The sequence below is a fragment of the Siphateles boraxobius genome, unplaced genomic scaffold, assembly GCF_051911475.1.
Source record: "Siphateles boraxobius isolate OS27281-9 unplaced genomic scaffold, OSU_SipBor_1 12, whole genome shotgun sequence".
NCBI lineage: Eukaryota > Metazoa > Chordata > Actinopteri > Cypriniformes > Leuciscidae > Siphateles > Siphateles boraxobius.
In genome coordinates, this window is record NW_027508722.1 from 14,459,978 (window position 1) to 14,466,506 (window position 6,529).

The 6,529-nt window shown below is 35.5% G+C and overlaps 1 protein-coding gene across 4 annotated transcripts in view; it reads right to left on the reverse strand.

The window, feature by feature from the left end:
• Nucleotides 1–4,732, reverse strand: part of osbpl3b (oxysterol binding protein-like 3b) — a 90,124-nt gene extending 85,392 nt beyond the window's left edge. For 2 of the 4 annotated variants that reach the window (XM_077209105.1, XM_077209103.1), the window contains exon 1: nt 4,331–4,732. The gene's annotated coding sequence lies outside the window, so the exon portion shown is untranslated. The remainder of the gene's footprint in view (nt 1–4,330) is intronic. The other 2 variants (XM_077209106.1, XM_077209104.1) reach the window with 2 other exon arrangements.
• Nucleotides 4,733–6,529: the final 1,797 nt, after the last annotated feature.

The following is a 6,529-nucleotide window of genomic DNA, read 5'->3' on the forward strand; positions in this document are numbered from 1 at the left end:
TTTTAGGCGTGCGCTTTATTTCAAATGCAGCATGCGATGTTTAATAACTTTCAAACGGTTGAGCCTGTTCCTTTATAACAGCAAAAGGGTGTATTTTTGCTTTATACATTTAAGGCTTATTCTCAAATTCAGATTGTGTTAGGGGGGCGGGATTATTAGGCAATTTTAATCGGACAATTTGACCGGAGAGATTTAATTTTGTCTGACATTTAATTTTTTTCCCAGCCAATGTCCAGTAATTACCGGACAACGGAAACCCTGTCACATAGTCCTGCCCACAGCCTGTTAGACAATTTGGATTATTGTGAAGGCTAGATCGGGATGAAATTACTAATGTGATTGGTTGGTTGCTAAATAACTAATCATTGGGATTTTAATGATTCCAGTTCCTTAACAGTTGATTTAGTACATAAAGGGATAGTTCACTTACAAATAAAAATGATGTCATAAATTACTCATTTTAAATCCCATAAGACTTTCTTCCATCTTCAAAACACAAATGAACATATTTTAATGAAACCTGAGAGATTTCTGTCCCTCCACTTAAAGGCCATTCCACCAAAACAATTATGAAAAGTTAATCAAGTAATAATATTACATATGAGTAGCACAATTCTGGAGAGACACGATCACTTTATGATGAACAGATTTAATTTAGGCACTTATTCACATATTAACATTGAACAACACACATACACAGAGCACATCAAATATGTTCAACGGAAGCTCAAGCATACTTGTTTGACGCACATGAACAAACTTTATTGATTCTTGAGGAAGCATGTGTTAGCATGATATGCGAGAAGAAACCTAATGGGTTACCGCCAAATAGGCCAATTATTTAACGATGAAATGTTTGGAAAAAAGGAAATACAATTCCATTGCTAAAAGATGGAATTCTTGCAAGTAGTGCGTTTAAATAGACTTTTTAATTTACTGTTAGCATAAATATAATAAATTAAATACAAATAATGCTAATTTTGTAAAAAAAATTCTGTGAGAGAAAAAGATTTCACTGTGGGAATTGCCCTCTTTCTACAACACAAAGACAGCAATTAATATAAATGACACCAAAGGAAAGTTGAACCGAGCTATTGATATCAGCTGTCTACAGCACAGACCGTCTGAACAGACGTAAATTAGATAATATATCATTAAGGCTTAAACACAATGTTAAAGATATCAGATTTTGCCTCCAGAAAGGTGCATACAGCAAGTAAAAACAAATTGCTTTAAATAGACAACTTTAAATACAGTGAAAACCAGACAAGTCTGAGACAGAATGGTGTCTTTCCATCTAGCTGTAACCTCACCTGTTTAGGTATAGAAATCACATCTTTTATGGATGAGGAAGGCAGACAGAGGCAACACCTGCCACTGCGCTTGAGCAACGACAACATCTGCTCTCAAAGCCCCTGAACATACTCTCACTCCATATCCACAACACATTTAATACACAGTTGAAATCACAGAGAGCTTCCCATAAGAAACATATCAAAGAACCACAGAATCAAACAACTTTCACCCTGCTGTGGTCTCTTATCAAACTCAACTTATTTCACCTCACACTGTGACTATGGCAACAGCGTGGTTTTGTAAAACGGTCCTGAGCTCAGGCTGCTGTCCTGGTGTGAAAATAAAGGTGTATTTTCTTGTTAAAGGAAACGGCTACTATGTGCAGCCACATAATGAGGAGGATTACCTGCATAGCTGCAGTCACACAAAGAAACCAAAACGAAAAACTCTATGGTGGATGCCCACTTAAAACATAAAATTCTTCCCAAACGCTCTGATCCAATCATTTGCCTACAGTTAGTTTAAATATATACTCATATATGATGTACCTAGGAGTGTTTTTCACACTCACAACCACTAATCTGAGAGCTGGGCTGTGAATTGGAGAAGCTGTAGGAAGTACACAAAGAGTTGAAGAAATGGAAAGTGCCCCATAATGGCACCATAATACAATGTTGATGGAAAAGGAAATAACAGCCTCTAATGCATCCTTTAGGTTTTTCCAGTCTGGGACATACCAAGCACAGAAATAGAAGCCAGAATGGATGATATGGAACATTCTTTAAGTTTATTTTTATGAAAAAGGGCAATGGACACATATAAAGGACTATCACATCCCCTTGCAACTATGTGTACTAACATTTAAATAAATCATTTGATGTGAACTTATTGTGTACATACATGTTTTGTACATTGTATTTATATTTTAAAAATAAATCTGTAAATACATCTATAACTAAGTAAAGCTTTAATTTGTTTACAGATGAAATTAACTAATTTAATAATTGATTGTCTTTACAACAGAACTGAATCAACAGCGAAATGACAACAGCTGAAATGCATAGTTTTTCTGTTATCACTGTAAAGCTGCTCTGAAACAATCTGTATTGTATAAAGCGCTATATAAATAAAGGTGACACCGACCTAATAAAAAGTGTGAGCCATATTTACATTATAACAATGTTATAAACACTTCATTGAACCATTATTGAATTAACATGAGATACTAATTAATTCTTAAAGGCTAATTAATACAATTAATCACAATTAAGTACATAAATTCATTATTAGATAAAAGTGAAAACATTTTAAAACTACTTAGGCAAATTAATAAACAGATATCACAAAAAGTGGCAAAATATGGTTTATTTTTCCCCCCTTTATCAGTGAACTTAGAGCCATCTGTGAAATTATTTTGAGTTTGTCAATATGTCTGAAGTTGACTCTCACATTTGCATTCTTGGCTTACGTCTGTTCTGTTTGTCGGTCACTTTGTTAATATTTTCAATTTGTAACATTTTTAGTTAACACAAATCATTTATTGTACTAATTATTTAACCCATTGGGTTGCGAACTAGTTTAAAATGAATGACATAGTGGCACTGATCATGAGGCCGGATAACTGCAGTCATTCATAATTTTAGATGTTATTAAAGACATCTGCGGCCTATCAGATTCATTTTCAGTCCAGTCTGTTAGAAACAAGCCTTTTCACACATCACGTCACAAATCTACTGGTGTGTAAGCTACGCAGAGGACAATTTGACAGCCCGTTCCATCCAATCATGTTTCGAAACAGACACAGGCTGAAGAAATTTACAAACACAATCACTCTGACTCAGCGTAAATGTGTAGAGTACATCAATAAAATATTGGGCTTTCGTTACGCATTGAATTTCACTGTGGGATACTGTGTAAAATAATCATTATAGGAATCTCTGCAGAAATCCTGTTCTGTTCAGTTTCCAAAATTGTAATGCATCGAAGTCTTTGTTTCTTGGAGTATTGTTTATAGAAAGTGACAAATAAAGAGCGAGAGAGAGAGAGAGAGAGAGAGAGAGAGAGCATCCACCTCATTGCTTCTACTCTCAAAGGCTGTGAAGAAAGATAAAAGAGTCCACCCCCAATATATCTTGCTGTGAAAATATTCACAAATTGGCCACTGAAGCATCTCTTTGAATAATGTGGTAGCACTCGCAAATATTTCTTTTAAAAAATTACTTCACTGGCGCACAGTTCTGGTTAGGACTAGTACATACATAGAAAAACACATTTCACAATCTGTTACCATGGTGACAGGGACATGACAAAAGAGTGTATTTCTAATGGATACAGTGCTCTTGTCACATTCAGATAGTGCTCAAGAGTCAGACACCCAGTAGTTCAATCCCAGACCTCTCAAATACATGCTTTGACATTAGCTGTTCAAAACCAAAGAGTGCTTGTTATTTAATACACGTTGAAGTGCAAGCACCAAATTTCCTACTGCAACTTTAATGAACCTATTTGCATCTAAAGAGATTAAGTCACCAATAGAGAAAGACTCTAATACTGACACATGCGTACTAAGATCTTAATACATTCTTAAATGAAGAAATTTGAAAGAGTCACTTTGACAGGCCAACTAAAATAAAGATCACGTGTGATGCCTTTTGCATTTAGGAAAATAGCATAAAGCCATGAATTGTATGGTTTATAATGACAACCAACACTCAAAATTAAGATAACATAACACATAAAATTAAGATAACACATAACTAAAACACTAACAGAAGACTTTTCTCCTCATAAGAGAATTTTAGTACTAGCTGTGCATGAATTCCTGTCGTCCACGCCCAAACTAAAATAGTTTCCAAGAGGCATCAGTTATTAAAGCGTTTTTACAATGTCTTGACTTGGAAGACATTGCCTGCAATCATGCATGGACATGTTTCCAGACTGCATGCCATGCAGAACACATGAGATAATGAAAAGAACAAGGAATGGCATAGTCAATTACAGTATTTACGCAAAATTGAGTAAGTTATAAACTTACCTTTTAAACTGAAGTAACTAGTGGTAAACTGACCGCCACTTCCGGAGGATAAGAAAACTGCTAGTGGAACTACGAAATGTATCCGCGCGGCATCTTGTCGACCACACAGTGTATCAACTATCAAGCGAAAAATAATAACAAACAAAACAGATTTGTGAGTTGACTGTCGCCTCTTGTGAAGTTTACGTTGGGTATTAACGCAACAGACCTCCAAACAATAAAAATGTATACATTTAAATATTGAAACAAACCGCTATTATTCGATATGTAGAAATAAAACGATTAAATGAACTAAAACGAGTCAGAGGATGAGCTGCACTCGCGCTCACTGTGCAAATAAAGGGTGCTGCTGCCTGCAACTGTTGTGCATGTGGGTTCTGCGAGAGGTTGGCAGACGCAACTGAAAGTGACATTAACCAATCAGCAGGGGAATTACCACATACGTCACTTGTAGAGGCGGGGCTACACCGGGTTGACAGCACCTTTTCCGTGACGTCGCCGCATTCTCAGAGCTCACTAGTTCTAAGCGTCTAGTAATGCACCCAATTTTGTTGCTCTTTGGATACTTTGATGAATATAAATAGTTATTTTTAACACAGTACCTACATTTCCTAATTTATTAAATACATCTTTGCTTAACTGCTTCCCCTGGCCTGGCTGGACAGCAACTTAACAGTTAAAATATTTGGTGATGGATGTTGGTCCTTGTGAAGGTCACGTTGTATACAACTTTTATAATGTTTGACATTATTCTGGGTATTTTTATATTCTTAGACTTTCCTTGACTTTTGACACATTTCCAGATGGACCAGAAAGACAAAAACACAGCTATGTTTTTGGATTTTACAGCAGCTTTTCATGTAATAGATCATAGTCTTCTCATAGCCAAACTCAAAGCATGTGGTTTTTCACACTCAGCATTAACTTGGGTGTATAGTTATCTTTCCAATAGGACGCAACAGGTTTATTTAAATGGAAGTCTATCCAATTGCTTAATTACATCATGCGACATAGCACAAGGAAGTTGCCTGGGCCCACTTTTATTTTCAATATTTATAAATGATTTTCCATATGTTTTTAGAAAGGCTAGTGTTGTTATGTATGCTGATGATGTAACTTTATTCAATGCAGCATCAACATTGCCTGAACTAAATGAAAATCTTCATCATGAGTTAAATACAGCAATGGACTGGGTGAAAAAGAATAAATTGGTACTGAATATTTCTAAAACTAAATGTATGATATTTTGCAATAGATATATGTTACCAAGTATCACCCCACTTAATCTGCATATAGAGAACAATGTGGTCGAGCAGGTTACTAGAATCACAGTGCTGGGTGTTAGACTTGATACTTTATTATCTTGGTCAGACCAGATTGACCACATTGTCAGTAAGATGGGTAGGGGCATCGCTATGTCCAGAAAATGCTCTGTATATTGTCCAACTGCTATATTGAAAAACGTCGTCCAAAGTCTTGTTCTGTCTCACTTATATTATTGTCCAGTAGTTTGGATTAGCGCTGCCCAAAAACATCTAAGAAAACTTCAAATTGCATAGAATAGAGCAGCCAGAGTAGTTCTGCACTGTTCTTTTCGAGCTAGTGTGCGTGAGATGCATATTAGATTATTTTGGTTAACAGTAGAGGCACAAGGTCATGGCTAATGAAGCATATAACTTTATAAAAGAAAAAATATTGTTTAGTGGATATGGTCATGAGCATGTGACACGCTCAGTCAGCAACAGGATAATTATTACTCCCAGTCCAAGGTGTAATTTTATGAAGAAAACTATTGTATACAGAGGGGCTGTAGAGTGGAACTCACTTCCATCCAGTGTTAGGGAACTTAAAAGTAAATTTTCTTTTAAGAAAGTAATAAAACAGAGATTACAGGTGTGAAAGTATTACCATGTTGTTTCATTTTCGCATGTTTGTCTTTGTTTTAAATTGTTTTAAATTACATGTTGAATAGATGTTGCTTTTGCATAACTGTATAATTCGAAATCATTTTAAATGTGTATCATGGTAGCTAATATATCTCGTATAGCTCTTATAGATCATATTGATGTTTTGATTAATTGAATTTTTGTATTTTTGTAATGTGATTTCTGTGGACCCCAGGAAGACTAGCGATCACCATGGTGGGAGCTTATGGGGATCCAAATAAAACAATAAAACCTCTGCTTTATTCTAAGAAAA